The sequence below is a fragment of the Gorilla gorilla genome, chromosome 11 (genome assembly GCF_029281585.2).
Source record: "Gorilla gorilla gorilla isolate KB3781 chromosome 11, NHGRI_mGorGor1-v2.1_pri, whole genome shotgun sequence".
Lineage (NCBI taxonomy): Eukaryota > Metazoa > Chordata > Mammalia > Primates > Hominidae > Gorilla > Gorilla gorilla.
In genome coordinates, this window is record NC_073235.2 from 135,401,007 (window position 1) to 135,420,081 (window position 19,075).

The 19,075-nt window shown below is 43.1% G+C and overlaps 1 protein-coding gene across 42 annotated transcripts in view; it reads left to right on the forward strand.

Moving 5' to 3' along the window:
* The first annotated feature begins 2,351 nt into the window (after positions 1–2,351).
* GIGYF2 (GRB10 interacting GYF protein 2) overlaps positions 2,352–19,075 on the forward strand; it is a 159,843-nt gene continuing 143,119 nt past the window's right edge. For 18 of the 42 annotated variants that reach the window (XM_055379782.2, XM_055379796.2, XM_055379802.2 and 15 more), the window contains exons 1-2: positions 2,442–2,541; positions 8,581–8,646. The gene's annotated coding sequence lies outside the window, so the exon portion shown is untranslated. Of the gene's footprint in view, positions 2,542–5,735; positions 5,806–8,580; positions 8,647–11,039; positions 11,083–19,075 lie in introns of all 42 variants that reach the window. The other 24 variants (XM_055379778.2, XM_063695291.1, XM_063695292.1 and 21 more) reach the window with 13 other exon arrangements.

A 19,075-nucleotide genomic window follows, 5' to 3' on the forward strand; every position in this document is an offset into this window, starting at 1 on the left:
GGAGAAGAGAACAACACGGATGATGGGTAGAGTTCTTTTTGATTGTTTGTTTTAGATACAGGGTCTTGCTCTTTTGCCCAGGCTGGAGTGCAGTGGCATGATCATAGCTCATTGTAGCTTTGTATTCCTGGGCTGGTGATCCTCAGCCTCCCAAGTAGCTAGGACTGCGGGTGCACGCCACCACGCCTGGCTAATTATTACGTATTTATTTTTTTTTAGAAATGGGATCTCTCTATGTTTTCCCAAGCTATGGGGGTAGAATTCTGCAGAATGGGACTGTGAAGGGCTCCTTTGAGTTTCTGTATTTCTAACAAGTCTCCACGTGATGTTGATGCTACTGTACCACTTTGAGCAGTAAGGGTATAAAAGTCAAGGGAAGAAAGTGTTTCAGAAGGCCGGGAGCGGTGGCTCATGTCTGTAATCCCAGCACTTTGGGAGGCCGAGGTGGACGGATCACCTGAGGTCGGGAGTTCAAGACCAGCCTGATCAATATGGAGAAACCCCGTCTTTACTAAAAATACAAAATTAGCCGGGCGTGGTGGCATATGCCTGTAATCTCAGTTACTTGGGAGGGCGAGGCAGGAGAATCGCTTGAACCTGGGAGGCGGAGGTTGCGGTGAGCGGAGATCACGCCATTGCACTCCAGCCTGGGCAACAAGAGCGAAACTCTGTCTCAAAAATAAATAAATAAATAAATAAATAAATAAATAAATAAATAAAGTATTTCAGAAAGTAGGAAGTGGCCAATCATATTGAAGACAGGGAAACACGAAGTCAAGATGAGGACTGAAAGACTCCAGTTATCAACCTGTAGGATGGGGTGTTCTTAGGGCAAGCAATAGGCAGATAGGAAAGGACAGAAGCCACATCGGTGTGGTTGATGATTGAGTGCCAGGTGTGGAAATGGAGAAAGTGCATATAAACAATTCTTTGGTGCAGCTTGGCTTTGAAAGGGAACAGGGTCGCAGGAGGGAGAATTGGTGTTTTTGATTGTTTGTTTGTTTATTTGTTTTTTTCGAGACGGATTTTCACTCTTGTTGCCCAGGCTGGCGTGCAGTGGCGCGATCTTGGCTCACCGCAATCTCAGCCTCCCAGGTTCAAGCGATTCTCCTGCCTCAGCCACCCAAGTAGCTGGGATTACAGGCATGCGCCACCACGCTCGGCTAATTCTGTATTTTTAGTAGAGACGGGGTTTCTCCATGTTGGTCAGGCTGGTCTCAAACTCCCACCCTCAGGTGATCCGCCGCCTCGGCCTCCCAAAGTGCTGGGATTACAGGCGTGAGCCACTGCCCGGCCGAGAATTGGAGGTTTTTGTTTTTGTTTTAGACGGAGTCTTGCTCTGTCGCCAGGCTGGAGTGCAGTGGCGCGATGTCGGCTCACTGCAACGTCTGCCTCCCCAGTTCAAGCGATTCTCCTGCCTCAGCCTCCCGACTAGCTGCGACTGCAGGTGCGTGCCACCACGCCCGGCTAAATTTTTTTTTTTTATTTTTAGTAGAGACGGGGTTTCACCATGTTAGCCAGGATGGTCTGGTCTCGATCTCCTGACCTCGTGATCCGCCCACCTCCGCCTCCCAAAGTGCTGAGATTACAGGCTTGAGCCACTGCGCCCGGCATGAGAATTGGAGTTTTTAACATTCCATTTTAAGATGGGAGACACAAGTAATCTTTAAATCTGATAGAAAGGATCCTGTAGGAAGGAAGAAGTTGGAGACACAGGCAAGAATGGGATGCCTAAGGATAGAGTTGCTAGATTTAGCAAACACAGGACGCCCAATTAAATTTGAATTTCAGAAAAACAACGAACAGTTTTTCAGTGTGTGCCCCAAATATTGCTGGGTATCTTGTATTTTATCTGTCAATTCCAAAATAGTTCATCTCTAGGTAAAAGGGTTATAGCCCCAGATGTCCCAGGAAGGAATCAGAGCTCTCCAGTCCTTTCCAGCTGTCCCAGTACAACACTCTGGAATGAATTCCCAGTTCTACCAGAACTGTTAACAAGTAGAGAAACTGCTTTGAATTTCAGCTTTTGCGGCTTTCCCATTAGCTCTAGGATGGCAACTGCGAAGAAAAATGCCGGACTAAAAGCTGTGGAAAAGTTCTAATTTGGAAAACCAGCCCGCAAGTGATGCAGAGGCTTTTGAACTGCAAAAGAGCTCTGGGCGTACAGGACAGTGAGTCACAGGGTGCCTGGTCCGGGCCCAACCCTGGACACCAACACCACTCAACTCAAGAGCAGGTACCCGGCAGCTGCCAAGGGGTCAGCGGGAGCCTGCGCACTGCCACGGCCCCGCCCTCTTCCAACCTTTCATCCGGGTCTCGGGCAGGGGCGTGTCTGGGCAGAGTGGCGGGTGGTGGCGGAAAGGAAGGATGTCGTGGGAGACTGGAGAGTGGGGAGGGAAGCGGGAAGGGGCGGGGACGGAGCAGGGGGCGTGGCGGAGCGGGAGCGCGGTCACGTGACGTGCGTGGCGACGTGTCGGCCATCTTGTGTTGTTGAGGCTGAGGACTGACTTGGGTTCTGAGACTCCCTGTCCCGGACCGCAGGTAACCAGCCATTCCGTGTCGCTCCCCTGCCCGGCTCTGCTCCGCGCCCCGGCCCCGCCGCCGCGTCCCGGGCCGCCTGTGTCTCCGGTCCGCGCTCGCGCCCCTGCCCCTCCTGCCCGAGCTGGCCCGGCCGCATGGACACCCACAGGCCGCTCCGGCCGGCTTGGACCGTCAGGCGACGGGACAGGTCAGGTGCAGGGCCGGAGGGAGCCTCCTCCTGGGCGAGGGGCGCTGAGGGCCCTGGCGCGTCACGGCCGCGAGAAGCCGAGGAGCCCCTAGGCCAGGGCCTCTTGGCATTGCGAGGGGAGCCGAACAAGGCAGGAGGGTTGTGGGGTGGGCAGTGTCAGGCCGGCTTGCTCGGAGCTGGAGGGCTCGCCTTCCTCTGCCTGCTTCTCCGGGCCAGACACCCGCCCAGTCTCGGGGTGGCCCGGTAACAGCTGCTGCGGCCAGACAGCTGCTCCTGCCGGCTCTCCTGTCCACACCTGGTCCCTGGGAGGTGCGCTCCTGCCTTCCCCACAGAGCATCTGGACGGAGGAGACTCCTTCCGTGGCGAGAGTACTGGGTCTGGAGCAGGCCTGAGGCGAGGTGCAGCCACCATGATCGGAACCTTGGGACCGAGGCTGGGAAAGTAGAGCCCATGGCAGCCTTGGGGACCCAAATGTTCACATCAGGTTGAAATGGGCATTATCCTTCAGTGTCAGCAGTTTCCAAAAGCACTCTGAATACTTGTTTTGCGACTGAAACATGAATCAAGCGAACAGGGAATGGGGGCATGAAAGAAGCGGAGCGTATGACCGTGTTTGGGAAGCAATAACGTTGCTTTGCAGTTAATTATTTAGTACCGTGTTTTTTATTTTGTTGTTTTCGTTTTCCTGCAAGTCAAAGCACTTAAACACACGTAGTCTCTCTGTAAGAAAGGTAAGTATTCCAGTTTAACTTGCAAGAAATTGAGTATGGGGCTAGAAGCTGTGAACAGCTTCCTTTCTAGAGCTACATACATTGAATTAAGGCAGTTTTGATTCCCAATGTTGTGCCTGGGGAAGGTATTCTTTCCTTATATAGTATTTCCTCTTTAGAATCAAATGACTTCCTAGATTAGAAAAAAAAATTTTGTCATTCTTTCTGTACATTAATTTTGATCCTTCTAATATTTGTAGCTTTGGCCTTATTTTGTCCATTTTGCCTAGAACACAAATACTTTCTCTTATTCATTGATGGTTTTACATGTTTTACTAGTTGGTGTAGCAGTTTCTGATGTGCTCAAACTGGAATATGTACTTTGCTTTTACATCAGATGTTGACATCAGAAGAGGACACTAGAAAAGTATTTAAAAGTGGCACGTAACTGGAAAAATGTCACATGATGTTTCTTTCGAAATTTAACATCAAGGAATACACTGGTGATGGTAGTGCTTCACCAGAAAGGAGAGGGCTTCATGACTTTTTGGTACCTGACAGCATTTGAGACTCTTGAGGCTGGGGAGGGAGAAGGAACCATGTGCTTCCATTCATTGGTTTATTCATTCATACATTCATTTATTTGACAGATACCCTATTGAGCACTTACTACACTGTTAAGTACTGGGAGCAAAACAGACCAAACAATTCCTGTCTGTATGGAATTCATTTCTAGACAGATAAATAGGTAAAATACTTGATGTAGTGGTAAGCGATGTGAAAGAAAAAAATGAGTCAGGGAGATAGAATAATAGGGGTTTGGGGAGGGGTTAATTTTAAGTGCCCTGAGAAGGCCTCATGGAGAACCTAACACTGGAGGAAAAACCCAACAGAGGTGAAGGTGCTGTTTCTTTAGCTATACTGGGGTAAAAGTGCTCTAGGCTAGGGAGCAGCAAGAGCAAAGACCCAGAGACAAAAGCTTAGGAGCGATTCAGGAGTAGACTGGGAAAAGCGTGGAGGCTAGCCTAGGCTGAGAGGCAAGGGTGAGTGGGAGACTGGTGGGAGATGTGTGTACTTACTGTTTGGTACTAAGATGAGATGGATTATTTGCTATCCTGAATTCTTTTTTCTTATCTCTTGTGATTCTTGGAAAGGGAAATCAGATTCTGGAAATTTGGGCCAGCAGCCAGCCTCCCCAACCCCCTTAACTCCCCTCCCCATCCGCTAATTTGGAAAAATTTAGGATGCTCAATATTTCAGGAAATTATAATGAATTATTTTTCTCAAAAGTAAACGTTTTAAAATGAGATTGATGATAAACTGCTTGAAAGTACTTTTCAAAAGCAATTGCTTTACAAGAAGGAGGCTCTTTGGAGATTTCAGGATATTTGAAAATATAGGGAAATTAGAAATTTTCGTTTCACATTTAGACACATGATTAAGGAACATAACCAGGAAGAAAGGTGGAAACAATGTATTAACTCAAATTATCCTTAATCTGGTTAGTAAAGAATTTTTCTTAATACTGTGCTGTCCAGCCCGGAGACTCTTCCTCTAATTCATGTGTGTATCCTTTACATTTTACACGTGTAGAACTTTTTGTGCTGAGTTTTTTATTCCTCCACTTTTACCTTTCAGACTAGTTCTCTAGTCTGATACTTAATAGACATATTTTTTTGCAAAAAACATTTTCTGGTTTCCATCCAGTTTATCTCCATATTCTTTTTACTGAGCTTTCATAAATGTCCTCTTTCATTTTAGTTCAGCTGAGGAATTTTAATATTTTGGTTTTGAAATGCTTTTGCTGGTGCGATGCATATGTGAAAAACACTTTGGAGTAGGTTTGCCTCAAAATCATGAGAAGATGGAAATTACAAGGTCAGTGTGTGAATGCAACTCCTTGGCTAAAAGGGAGGCATAGTGATGGTAGTGATGAGGTAGTGTTTTAACTAATTGCCTTTCTTCCTCTTGTTTTTCTATTGTGTTTTTGAAATGACATTTCCAAATTATGTCTTTGATGTCATATCAGCTCATTTGTTTTCATGACTCTGCATTTTAATACTCCATATTGTCTCTTCTCTTTTTGTTGACCTTCACATTGGAAGATGACACTATTGATAGTGATTGCTATCTGGGAGAACCTTTTTGGGTAAAAAGATTACTACTGTCGCTTTTATGATTGCCCTTCTGTAGGATCTTTGACTTGTGCCATTTTCAAATTCTGACTGTTTGCAGTTCTCCATTAGCACCTGCTGATTAAATTTCCCATACTTTCTGTTTTATTCTATTTCTTATAGATTATAGTGGGACCAGTCTCATTAGGTTGAATCTACAGCCTATGTTGGTGTTAACCCAGGTCTCTTAGAGGCAAGTTAAATGTCCATTTTCCTTCAGTTTAAATTACCATGGCATATTGTTTGGTCATTGTTGTAAAAGTCTGAACTCAAGCTTTTTTTCACTGCTTGATTCCCACTAGGGTTTTGTGGTGATAAAGTCCTATGGTTTTTGCATGGGAGAGTATTTAAGAATAAAAGGAAAAATATATAAAATGAAAAAGAAATAGAAGTTTAAAATAAGATAAAAAAGTCCTAGAGTTTCCATTCATTTTTAATACTTTGAAAAATTACATCTCTTTAAAACTGAGATTTTTATTTCATGTATAAACTTGCTTATAGTTAGCATTGCAGTGTTTCTTGACCAAATATTGTTTTTACATTTTATTCATGCTCTCAGATGAATGAGAAATATACTAAATTAATTATGTAGGAATGTAAAGTGATGCCTTTATTGAATTGCCTATAGTTTTGTGTGAGGTTGAAAGCAGAGAGAGGTTTGAAAAACAAAGAATGTTCTCTTAATTGACCAAACTTCATTTTATAAAAGTATTTCAAAGTATTACATACTTCCCTACTTTAAGTAAATAAGGAACACAATTTTATATTTTCTTGTTAACTATGGGGTTTCATTAAGCTTAATTATTATTATTATTTGAGATGGAATCTCACTGTGTTGCTCAGGCTACAGTGCAGCGGCCTGATCTTGGCTCACTACAGCCTGTGATAGAGCAAGACCCTGTCTCCTGGGGGGTTGGGGTTGCAGTGAGCCGTGATTGCACCGCTGCGCTCCAGCCTAGGTGGTAGAGCAAGACTCTCTCCAAAAAAGACAGGGTCTTGCTCTGTCACCTAGGCTGGAGGGCAGTGGTGCAATCACCGCTGACTGTAACCTCAATCTCCCAGGCTCAAGCCATCCTCCCACCTCAGCCTCCTAAGTAGCTGGGATTATAGATCCATGCCACCACATCTGGCCAATATTTTTTGTAGAGATGGGTTCTCACTATGTTGCCTAGGCTGGTCTTAAACCTCTGGTCTCAAGTGATACTCCCGCTTCAGCTTCCCAAAGTGTTGAGATTATAGGCATGAGCCGCTGTGCCCCACCAAGAATGCAATTTGAGAAAGTCACATCCACTTCTGATTTAATTTTGCAAAAAAAGTAGCCATGTTATAATGTCCAAAGGTCATCCAACTTTACCCACTGAACTGTGTAATTTTTTAAGGGCAGGAGGAAAGGGAAGGAGAAATGGATAATAAACTCTTCTTTGGCTGGGTGCAGTAGTTTACACCTGTAATCCCAGCACTTTGGGAGGCTGAGGTAGGAGGATCACTTGAGCCATGAGACCAGCCAGGGCAACAGAGAGAGACCCCCATCTCTAAAAAAGATTTTAAAAAATTAGGTGAGTATGGTGGTGCACTTCTGTAGTCACAGCTACTCAGGAGGCTGAGCCCAGGAGGTCAAGGCTACAGTGAGCTCTGATTGTACCACTACACTCCAGCTGAGGGAACAAAGCAAGACCCCATTTTGAAAATAACTGGCCGGGTGCAGTGGCTCATGCCTGTAATCCCAGCACTCTGGGAGGCCGAGGTGGGCGGATCACTCGAAGTCAGGAATTTGAGACCAGCCTGGCCAACATGGCAAAACCCTGTGTCTACTAAAAATACAAAAATTAGCTGGGCATGGTGGTGCACACTTGTAATCCTAGCTTCTCGGGAGGCTGAGGCAGGAGACTTGCTTGAACCTGGGAGGCGGAGGTTGCCTTGAGCCCAGATCGTACCACTGCACTCCAGCCTGGGCAACAGAACGAGACTCTGTCTCCAAAAAAAGAAAAAAAAAGAAAAAAAACTCTATCTGTCTCTATCTAGTTGCTTTCCTGTAGTTAATGAAATTGTCAACTTTAATTGTTAATTATTGTTCTTTGACTTGTTAGTAGCAGTAAAGCATCATTTGATTTTAGCCAAGAAACTATTTGAAGATACTATACTTCAATTCACTCTTGTCACTTGGAATATCACCAACTTGTGGATTTTTAAGATATTGCCCCAACAGAGCATTAAAGGCAGGTTGTGATTTTGCACACTTGGAGCTTTGCTCCCTGGACATTTTGGCAATGATCATATTTCTGAGGGCTCAGTGATTATTTGCATAGGATGCATATTGCTGTGATGCGGCTTTTGTTTTTCTGTTAGATATATATTTTTTGAGATAAGGTCTCACTCTGTCACCCAGGCTGGAGTGCAGTGGTGCAATTGCAGCTCACTGCAGCTTTGACCTCTCTGGGCTCAGGTGATCCTCCTACCTCAGCTTCCCGAGTAGCTAGGACTACAGGCATGTGCCACCATGCCTGGCTAATTTTTGTAGAGGTGGGGTTTTGCCATGTTGCCCAGGCTGGTCTTGAATTCCTGGGCTCAATCGATCACCTGCCTTGGCCTTCCAAAGTGTTAGGATTACAGGCATGACCCACTGTGCCTGGCAGTAGGTTTTAAAAGTTAATACCAAGTCCCTGTAATGGGGTTTTGAATGAAAACCCCAAATAATGACTTCCCTGAAACCCCATTGTGGTCTTCATTTGACAGCTTCATAAGAATCACTTAGGACTTTTGTTAAAAAATAGTTTTCAGTCCCACTGTAGAACTACTGAGACTTTCTAGATGTTAGGGAACCTAGTTTGTAAATGCACCAGGTGATCTACTCTTTTAACCAGGTTTGGAAGCCATTTTCTGCAAAGTATATTTATGATGAAAGATTGTACTTTTAAAGTTTCCTAAGAGGTTGCTGGGTGATTTATATTAATATTTTTATTATTTACAGCGTTAAAAGGATCTGAACAAAGTCTGCTCAAATCTCCTGCTGTGAACCAGCAGAATTTTTGAACAGGTAAGTGTGGAAGGGAAGCACAAAGCCTGAGGGCTTTTGCAAATAGGTAATTTCTGCTTTTAGGTTTTAGTTATTTTTGCCCTATTATTTCTCCTGAGGTTTTGGGTAGTGAGAAGAAACTTCTTCCCTGGTGCCTGTCAGATCCTTTATGAACAGTAAGAGTAACATACCCTTTCTGCATTGACCCTGGTGTGAATTTGTGTCTTAAACTGTCATAATAATTTTTTGTTGGCAAGAAACAAGGAGGAATGCTTTGGAGGCAGGAGTACTGTAAAGAACCAAAGAGCAGTTGACTTCATGAGGGACATGAACCAGAAACTGGGAAGCTTTCAGGAGCCATAGTACTTGTAGATAGCACTTTTTTACCAGCTGGCCAGTGTCCTCTCTTGTCTCTTTTTGTCCTGCTTTAATTGTATTTGTGCAGTCTGACCTTTTCTGCTTTAACAAACACAAACTCATGGTAGCAAATGGTCACTTAATTCTTGGAGCCACATATGAACTTAGGCTCTAGTGCCATTAGCCAATTGATGCTAGCACAGTGTTCACATTTCAGATTCTTGGGACGGGGAAATTTGGCTGGTTGAACTTGGTTCAGTTCTTTGTCATTGATCACATTAGTTATGGACATAGGGTTGGAGTCTAGAAGTGCAAGCACAGTTAGCTGAAAGGTCCCACTCCTAATGGTGGAGGCAGGTCTCAGAGAAGGTAGAATGGTGAGTATTCTAGGTGGACTCCCAGAGAAGCTTCTGGACATTTTTCCTTTTCTAGCATTCTAGGAAAATGTCCTGTGTATAGCTCTGCAGTTTCGATTTATCTGTTCTAAAGAGTTAACATACATGCCTATCTATCTTTTGGTGAACGAGGCCAGTAGGTCTCACCGAGCATTCTTGTTGAAATTTATTAGTGCTGTTTTTTGTTTGTTTGTTTGCTTTTTAGACAGAGTCTTGCTCTGTCGCCTGGGCTGGAGTGCAGTGGCATGTCAGCTCACTGCAGCTTCTGCCTCCCAGGTTCAAGTGATTCTCATGCCTCAGCCTCCTGAGTAGCTGAGATTACAGGTATTCGCCACCACACCCCTTAATTTTTAGTAGAAATGGGGTTTTGCCATGTTGGCCAGGCTGGTGTTGAACTTCTGGGCCCAAGTGATCCACCCGCCTTTGCCTCCCGAAGTGCTGGGATTACAGGTGTGAGCCACCACACATGGACTTCTTAGTGCAGTTTTTAAACGAAAATTCTTGGTTTTGGAGGTTCAGAGGAGTGGCTGGGTAAAGGTTTAGCAAGCAGACATAAGCAAAGGAGAAGTTTCATGTGGAAAATTTCATTGGTTATTTCCACTGATTGTTTTTTATAAATTTTAACTTCTGGATATTTTTTATAGTATTAAGCTACACTTGAGTATTAGGAAGCCATATAGAATTCGCAAGGTCCAACTTCATAGACTCTATTCACATTATTAGAGTAGTAGTGGGGACCGTTACTTTTGGGAAAGAATCAGTGAGACAGTATAAACTTTTGAAATAATACATTTTTGTATTCCAGAATTATTAGATTATACTAAAGCAAACTTTTTTAATGGAACATTTTGAAGTCCTGTGTATTTATTTTTATTTTTTTATTTTTGTTGAGACAGAGTTTCACTCTTGCTGCTGAGGCTGGAGCACAATGGCGTGATCTTGGCTCACCGCACCCTCCGCCTCCTGGGCTCAAGCAGTTCTGCCTCAGCCTCCAGAGTAGCTGGGATTACAGGCATGCGCCACCACACCCCGCTAATTTTGTATTTTTAGTAGAGACAGGGTTTATCCATGTTGGTCAGGCAGGTCTCAAATTCCCGACCTCAGGTTATCTGCCCGCCTCGGCCTCCCAAAGTACTGGGATTACAGGCGTGAGCCACCGTGTGTGGCCTTTATTTTTATTTTTTGAGATGGAGTTTCACTCTTGTTGCCCAGGCTGGAGTGCAATGGCACGGTCTTGGCTCACTGCAACCTCTGCTTCCTGGGTTCAAGCGATTCTCCTGCCTCAGACTCCCGAGTAGCTGGGATTGCAGGTGTGTGCTACCACACCCGGCTAATTTTTTGTATTTTTAGTAGAGACAGGGTTTCACCATGTTGGCCAGGCTGGTCTGGAACTCCCGACCTCAGGTGATCCACTTACCTCAGCTTCCCAAAGTGCTGGGATTACAGGCATGTGCCACCGCACCCAGCCCGTTTATTATTGTTTGTAGCTCATATATACTTGGTGACATCTAATTGCTTAACTAATATTTCATTACTTACATTTTGCTATGTTAGTATGTCTAGATTTTTGATGCAAAGGCTAGGAATTAATAAAAGTGATTTATTAATGAGTGATATGTCTAATGACAGCCCACAGATGTGACTTATGTTACTTTTTTTCAGCCAGGGTTGTTTTTAGCAGATTGTAGCTGAATTCATTTTTAAGGTAGGAGAGTTCTTTCTCATATTGTACATTTTCTTAAATCTGGGTGTTGACATAAGACATATGCAGAGCTTTGTGAGGTTTAAAAGGATTTCTGCATAATTTGTGTAAAATTGTCACGGGCTGAGCACAGCGTGGCTTACATCCGTAATCCCAGCATGTTGGGAGGTTGAGGCTGGAGGATCCCTTGAGCCCAGGAATTCAAAACTAGTCTGGGAAACATAGGGAGATCATGTCTCTATGAAAATAAAAAAGTTTGGCTGGGCGTGGTGGCTCACGCCTGTAATCCCATCCCTTTGGGAGGCTGAGGCAGGCGGATCACTTGAAGTCAGGAGTTTGAGACCAGCCTGACCAACATGGCGAAACCCTGTCTCTACTAAAAATACAAAAATTAGCCGGGTGTGGTGGCACGTGCCTGTAGTCTCAGCTACTTGGGAGGCTGAGACAGAACATAACCTCTTGAACATGAGAGGTGGAGGCTGCAGTGAGCCGAGATTGAGCCACTGCACTCCAGCCTGAGTGACAGAGCAAGACTGTGTCTCAAAAAATAAATAAATAAATAAAAATAAATAATTAGCTCGGTGTGGTAATGCATGCCTTGGTCCCAGTTACTTGGGAGGCTCCCTTAGGCCTGGGAGTTTGAGGCTGTACTGAGCCGTGATTGCACCACTGCATCCCTACCTGGGTAACAGAGCAAGACCTTGTCTCAAAAAAAAAAAAAAAAAAAAAAAATTTTTTTCGCAGGATCTAGGGAATCCCTCTGTGGAAAAAATGGCTTATGGTAAAATTCTCAAATGATGTGGCAATGTTGATGGCATTGTAATTTTTCCTAAAATATTTTGGTTTTGCTAATTTTATTCTTTTCACTAAAAGGAGGAAGAAAGGAGAAGGAGAAATGTTTATATTGTTCAGAAACAGTAGGAAGAATGATAGTAATAGCAATACGTTTTCTTCCTGTAGTGATATTGTGGCTAGTATCTTCTTTGGGAACAAAGCGCCTTTTATTCAAGTTCTCCTGGGCCAGGAGGAAGTCTTGGGAGCTCTGGTCTCTTCAGTATTGGTCCTTTGGTTATACAGACTGACAAGGAATTGGCAGAAGTTTGTGAGGTTTAAAATTCCTCCTGTACAATAAGAATTTGGTTGTACAGACTGACAAGGAATTGTCTTGGTACTTTCTACTTGATAAATCATGGCTTAGGTCTTAAAGAGTAGCCATATCCACGGGCTCTCATGATCAGTTTCTTGGGAACTGATGTGTGGTGCTGCCCAAACCATGACCAGATGTCTTCAGTGTAACTGGATTAGCAGCCATCCTGCAAGATCAGTGAATCAGAGAGCCTTACTTTAGATCTGGAATCTGACCCTCTTCTTAGCTTTTTGTATTACTTCTACCATTGGGAATTTTTTTTTTTTTTTTTTGAGACAGAGTTTCGCTCTTTCATCCAGGCTGGAGTGAAGCGGCGCCATCTTGGCTCACTGCAACCTCCACCCAGCGGGTTCAAGCGATTTTCCTGCCTCAGCCTCCCTAGTAGCTGGGATTACAGGTGCGTGCCACCATGCCCAGCTAATTTTTGTATTTTTAGTAGAGACTGGGTTTCACCATGTTGGCCAGGCTGGTCCTGAACTCTTGACCTCAGGTGATCCACCTGTCTTGGCCTCCCAAAGTGCTAGGATTATAGGTGTGAGCCACCATTCCCAGCCTTTTTGTATTTTTTTTTTTTAATTTAAAAAAATATTTTTTTTGAGACAAGGTCTTGCTCTGTCCCTCAGGCTGCAGTGCAGTGGTGTAGTCACAGCTCATTGCAGCCTCGACCTTCTCGGGCTCAGGTGATCCTCCCACCTCAGCCTCCTGAGTATAGGAGTACAGGCATACACCACTGCACATGGCTAATTTTTCTATTTTTGTAGAGACTGGTTTTTGCCATGTTGCCCAGGCTGGTCTTGAACTCCTGGACTCAAGCTATCCTCCCGCCTCGGTCTCCCAAAGTGCTAGGATTACAGGCGTGAGCCTCCATGTCCAGTATTTGCACCTTTATTAATGAAGTTTCCCATAATGTATTATAAGAACATACACTCTTCCTTAATTGAGGGCAGACTATGTTGTTTAATTGTGTGGTGCAAGGGGGTGGGAGTTTGGGGACAGTGGACAGAATGGGAGATTGAGAAAGGGAAAGAAAAGTGACATTGTACAAAATGAATTCCTCTGAAAATTGCAAGGAACTGGAAAAAAAAAAAGCAATATTGAGTACCATATCAATATGTAGTGAAAAGCTTGAGGGCTTTTGAACAGAGAGATGTGGGTTTGATCTTTTGTCACTTGGCCAGGTGCAGTGGCTAACATCTGTAATTCCAGCACTTGCGAGGCTGAGGCAGGTGAATTGCTTGAGTCCAGGAGTTGGAGACCAGCCTGGGCAACATGGCAAAACCTCATTTCTTTAAAAAAAAAAAAAAAAAGTAGCTGGGCATGGTGGCATGGGCCTGTAGTCCTAACTACAGCCTCACTGCAGCCTCTGCCTCCCAGGCTCAAGTGATCCTCCCATTGCACTCCAGCCTGGGTGACAGAATGAGACTCTGTCTCAAAAAAAAAAAAAAAAATTTTTTTTTCTGGCCAGGTGTGGTGGCTCACACCTGTAATCCCAGCACTTTGGGAAGCCGAGGTGGGTGGATCACCTGAGGTCAAGAGTCGGGAGCAGCCTGGGCAACATGGAGAATCCCCATCTCTACCAAAAATACCAAAATTAGCCAGATGTTGGTGGTGGGCACCTGTAATCCCAGCTACGCGGGAGGCTGTGGCATCAGAATCTCTTGAACCTGGGAGGTGGAGGTTGCAGTGAGCTGAGGTTGCACCACTGCACTCCAGTCTGGGTGACAGAGTGAGACTCCATTCCAAAAAAAGAAAAAAAAGTTACTTGTTACATGTAACTTTAGACAGGTTAACCTTTTGGAGCCTAACTATCCTTATCTGTAAAGTATGTCCTGTGGTTATTGTATCAATGAAAAATCTAAATTTAATACCTGGCATGCATTAAGTAGGCTCTCAGTGAATGGTGGCTTTTATGATTGCTATTACTATGTAAGTAGGTAAATTTTGATTGCAAAATTTCATCTTTTAAATTGGTTTTTCTTTTTAGATACAGGGTCTTGCTCTGTCATGCAGGCAGCTTGCTGCAGCCTAGAACTCCTGAGCTAAAGTGATTCTCGGGCTTCAGCCTCCTAAGTAACTGGTGCTATACGCGCGGACCATCACACCAAGCCAATTTTTATTGCATTTTACTTTTTAAAATTTTTTCATAGAGGCCGGGCGTGGTGGCTCTTGCCTGTAATCCCCACACTTTAGGAGGCTGAGGCAGGCGGATCACGAGGTCAAGAGTTCAAGACCAGCCTGGCCAACATGGTGAAACCCCGTCTCTACTAAAAATATAAAAATTAGCCGGGTGTGGTGGTGCGGGCCTATAATCCCAGGTACTTGGGAGGCTGAGGCAGGAGAATCCCTTGAACCCGGGAGGCAGAGGTTTCAGTGAGCCAAGATTGCACCACTGCACTCCAGCCTGGGCAACAGAGCAAGACTCTGTCTTGGAGGAAAAAAAATTGTAGAGGTGAAGCCTTAAGCCTGGTCTTGAACTCCTGGGCTCAAGTGATCCTCCCGCCTTGGCTTCTCAAAGTGCTGGGATTAGAGATCTGAGCCACTGTGCCTGGGCTCCAGCTGATTTTTAAAAAGTTATATATATATTTATTTATTTATTTGAGATGGAGTCTTGCTTTGTCGCCCAGGCTGGAGTGCAGTGGCGTGATCTCAGCTCCATGCAAGCTCTGCCTCCCGGGTTCATGCCATTCTTCTGCCTCAGCCTCCAGAGTAGCTGGGACTACAGGCACCCGCCACCATGCCCAGCTAATTTTTTGTATTTTTAGTAGAGATGGGGTTTTACCATGTTAGCCAGGATAGTCTCGATCTCCTGACCTTGTGATCCGTCTGTCTCGGCCTCCCAAAGTGCTGGGATTACAGGTGTGAGCCACCGCGCCTGGCCTAAAAAGTTATTTTAAGAGGGGATCTCGCTATGTTACCTAGGCTGGTTTAGAACTCCTAGCCTCAAGCAATCCTCCCACCTTGGCCTCCCAAAATGCTTGAGTTTACAGGTATCAGCTACCATACCAGCCATCTTTGTGCGTTTTGAATAGACATGTCAGTGAGTTCTGTCTGTGGGTCTTTTGTCTTTAAAAAAATTTAAACCCAGCAAATGTTCAATGATTGCCTTGTGCCAGGTGCTGGACTAGCCCTGGTGGTTGAGCAAAACACATATTGTTCTGTCTTCATAGGCTTTGCAGCCCAGTGAGAGAGGCAGTCAAACAATCATTTAAGTAAAATCCAAAATGTGAAAAAGTCTTTCTGTCCTTGGAAAACGTACAGTTTGAAAACACTAGATACTTTTTGAATAAGTGTCACATTTTGGATCTTGGTGTTCTTTTTTTTTTTTTTTTTTTTTTTGGAGACGGAATTTCGCTCTTGTTTCCCTGGCTGGAGTGCAGTGGTGCGATTCTCGGCTCACTGCAACCTCCGTTTCCTGGGTTCAAGCAATTCTCCTGCCTCAGCCTCCCAGGTAGGTGGGATTACAGGCACCCATTACCATGTCCGGCTAACTTTTTGTATTTTTAGTAGAGACAGGGTTTCACCGTGTTGGCCAGGCTGGTCTCGAACTCCTGACCTCAGGTGATCCACCCACCTCAGCCTCCCAAAGTGTTGGGATTACAGGCGTGAACCACTGCGCCTGGCCAGATCTTGGTGTTCTTATTGTCAGTGATATTGTATGCCCTTTGATATGCTCTCTAGGGTATGTATGTATGTTTTAAGTTTATTTATGTGTTTTTTATTTGTTAATTTTTTTTTTTTTTAAAGACAGTGTCTTGGTCAGTCAACCAGACTCAAGTGTGGTGGTGTAGTCTTGGCTCCCTGAAACCTCTGCCTATCCTACCACCTGTACCTCCTGAGTAGCTGGGACTCCAGGCGTGCCACCATGCCTGGCTAATCTTTGTTTTTTTTTTGTATTTTTTTATAGAGATAGGGTTTCACCATGTTGCCCAGGCTTTGTCATTTTTTCTTCTTTCTCTGAGGTAGATGTTAATCAACTTTTTGATCTTAGGATCTCTTTACCCTCTTAAAAGTTATTGAGGGCCCCAAAGAGCTTTTGGTTTTTTAGTTATATCTATCATATCAAGAAATCTAAAAAGTATTAGTTCATTTAAAAATAACAAACTCATTACATGCTAACATAAATATATTTTTAATATGACATACCTGTTTTCTAAAACATTTCTAAAAATTTGTTGATAAAATTGGCATTGTTTTACCTTTTTATAGATTTCTTTTATGTCTTGCTTTATAGAAGGCAACTGGATTATATTTGCTTCTGCATTCAGTCTGTTGCTATTTATTACTTTGGTTGAAGTATATGAAGGAAAATTATCCTCACAATGATGTATATATATATATAGTTGTAATAGAATTTCAATAGCTTTTACAGATAATTGCAGATATTCTTTGATATTACACTAAAATTCAACCAGCAGTGTTTTTTTCTTTTTTTGTATTTTTAATTTTTATCGCTTTACTTTAACACTGCATCACCAAGTAGTTTTTTTTTTTTAAGGGTTAGTTGCAATATGAAATCTGAGTTATATCAATAGTTTGTCTTCTGTAAATGTAAAATCCATTTGTCTATCTTCCATGTTGAATGGATATCTTACATTATACAGTATCAAAAAATCACTTTCATTGAAATCAGCACTTATCAGAAAAGCCTTTAAATATTGGAAAACTTTCTAACTCATGGTGACGAATAGAAACTTTCCAAAATTCCAATTTTTGCTTGAAAGGTCAAATTTTATAATTGGCAACAGGTACTCTGAATTGTTTTTGTTGAAGTCTCATTCATTTTGAAAAAAAAAGTCTGCTACATATCCTAGTCTGGACACCCGTATTGTGTGCAGCTATTCTTTCAAGTCAAAATTATGTTCCGTGAAAAAAAGCAGCTAGTTGAGCTTGTAACCCAAAACAATTGCATTAAGTATCCTTCTACATGACTTTGTATGCAGTAGAAATGCATATTTCCCATTTCATCATGTAGAATATTAAAAAGATGTGTTCCTAGGGATCAAGATTAATACAATTAATAGTTTTTATTCCCTCGTCATGGGCATTCGTAATAAAAGTGGCTTTTCCCCCCTCTCTCTTATGAATACATGCCACATGGCAGTGAAGAATATAGTGACTGCTGGTACAGTTTGTTGCAATTAACTTCAGTCATGCTATAGTGCCATCAGTTTTCCCCATCACTGCACAGTCTGTGCAAGTGTCAACACATTGAAAAATGCAAATAATATTTTAGTTTTTGCAATAGAAGATTCTCAAACTAGCAAATGAGATCACAATAGTATTTTATAATAGTATTATTAAAAAAATACATCATGGATGCCCTGAAAGAGTTTGGAGGTCCATAGATTGTACTTTGTAAACTGCTGCTTTGAGGAGTGGAACACGTTTCAATGTTACATTTATATATGTTACATTGATTTTTTAAAAAACGATTTAAAAACATAAGTGTTTGAAATTGGAATAAACATATCACTGAAGGTTTTTAGATATTACTGAGTTTTTAGTGCTAAGTAGATAAGAGTTTGTTTATAAGTTAGGATGAGTTATAATTTTCTGCTATGAAGAAAATGTTCTATGAACCTCCACCATCCAGTACTATAACTACTAGCCAGTTGTGTCTGTTGAGCGCTTGAGATGCTACTAGCTGGTGTGACTGAGGAACTGCATTTTTAAAAAGTGTAGAAAAAAATTTTTTTTTTTTTTTTTGAAGTGGAGTCTTGTTCTGTTTCACAGGCTGGAGTGCAGTGGCATGATCTCTGCTCACTGTAACCACCACCTCTTGGGTTCAAGCTATTCTCCAGCCTCAGCCTCCCGAATAGCTGGGATTACAAGCACCCGCCATCATGTGCAACTAATTTTTTGTATTTTTTGGCAGAGACAGGGTTTCACCATGTTGGCCAAGCTGGTCTTGAACTCCTGACCTCAAGTGATCGGCTGACTTTGGCCTCCCAAAGTGCTGGGATTACAGGCATGAGCCACTGGGCCTGGCCTTAACTTCTAAATTTTAACTTTTTTTCTTTAATAATAGGCTTTAGTTTTTAGAACAATTGTAGATTTACAGAAAATTGAGAAGATAGTGCGGAATTCTAGTTATTAACATCTTACATTACTATGGTACATTGTTATAATTAATAAACCAATGTTGATACATTGTCATTAATTAAAGTCCCTCATTTATTTACATTTCCTTAATTGTACCTAGTGTCTTTTTCTGTTTCAGAATTCCATCCAGGATACCACGTTATACCTAGTCATGCATCCTTAGGCTTCCTTAGCTATGACAGTTTCTCTTGTCTTTCCTTGTTTTTGATGACCTTGACAAGTTTGAGGAGTACTAGTTATTTTGTAGAATGACTCTCTTTTAGAATTTGATGTTTTTCATGATTAGACTGGGGTTATGGATTTTTAGAGGAAGATGACAAAGTGTCATTTTCATCATATTAAGAGTATATATGTCAGCATGATTTATCATCCTTGATGTTGACCTTCATACTTTGCTAGGTTTGTCCACTGTGAAGTTAGTTATTCCCCCTGGTGCCCTTGAGGAACTGATTTTTTTTTTTCTTTTTTTTTTTTTTTTTGAGACGGAGTCTCGCTCTGTCACCCAGGCTGGAGTGTAGTGGCGCGATCTCGGCTCACTGCAAGCTACGCTTCCCGGGTTCATGCCATTCTCCTGCCTCAGCCTCCAGAGTAGCTGGGACTACAGGCACCCACCACCATGCATGGCTAATTTTTTTGTATTTTTTAGTAGAGACAGGGTTTCACCATGTTAGCCAGGATGGTCTCCATCTCCTGACCTCGTGATCCGCCCGTCTCGGCCTCCCAAAGTGCTGGGATTACAGGCGTGAG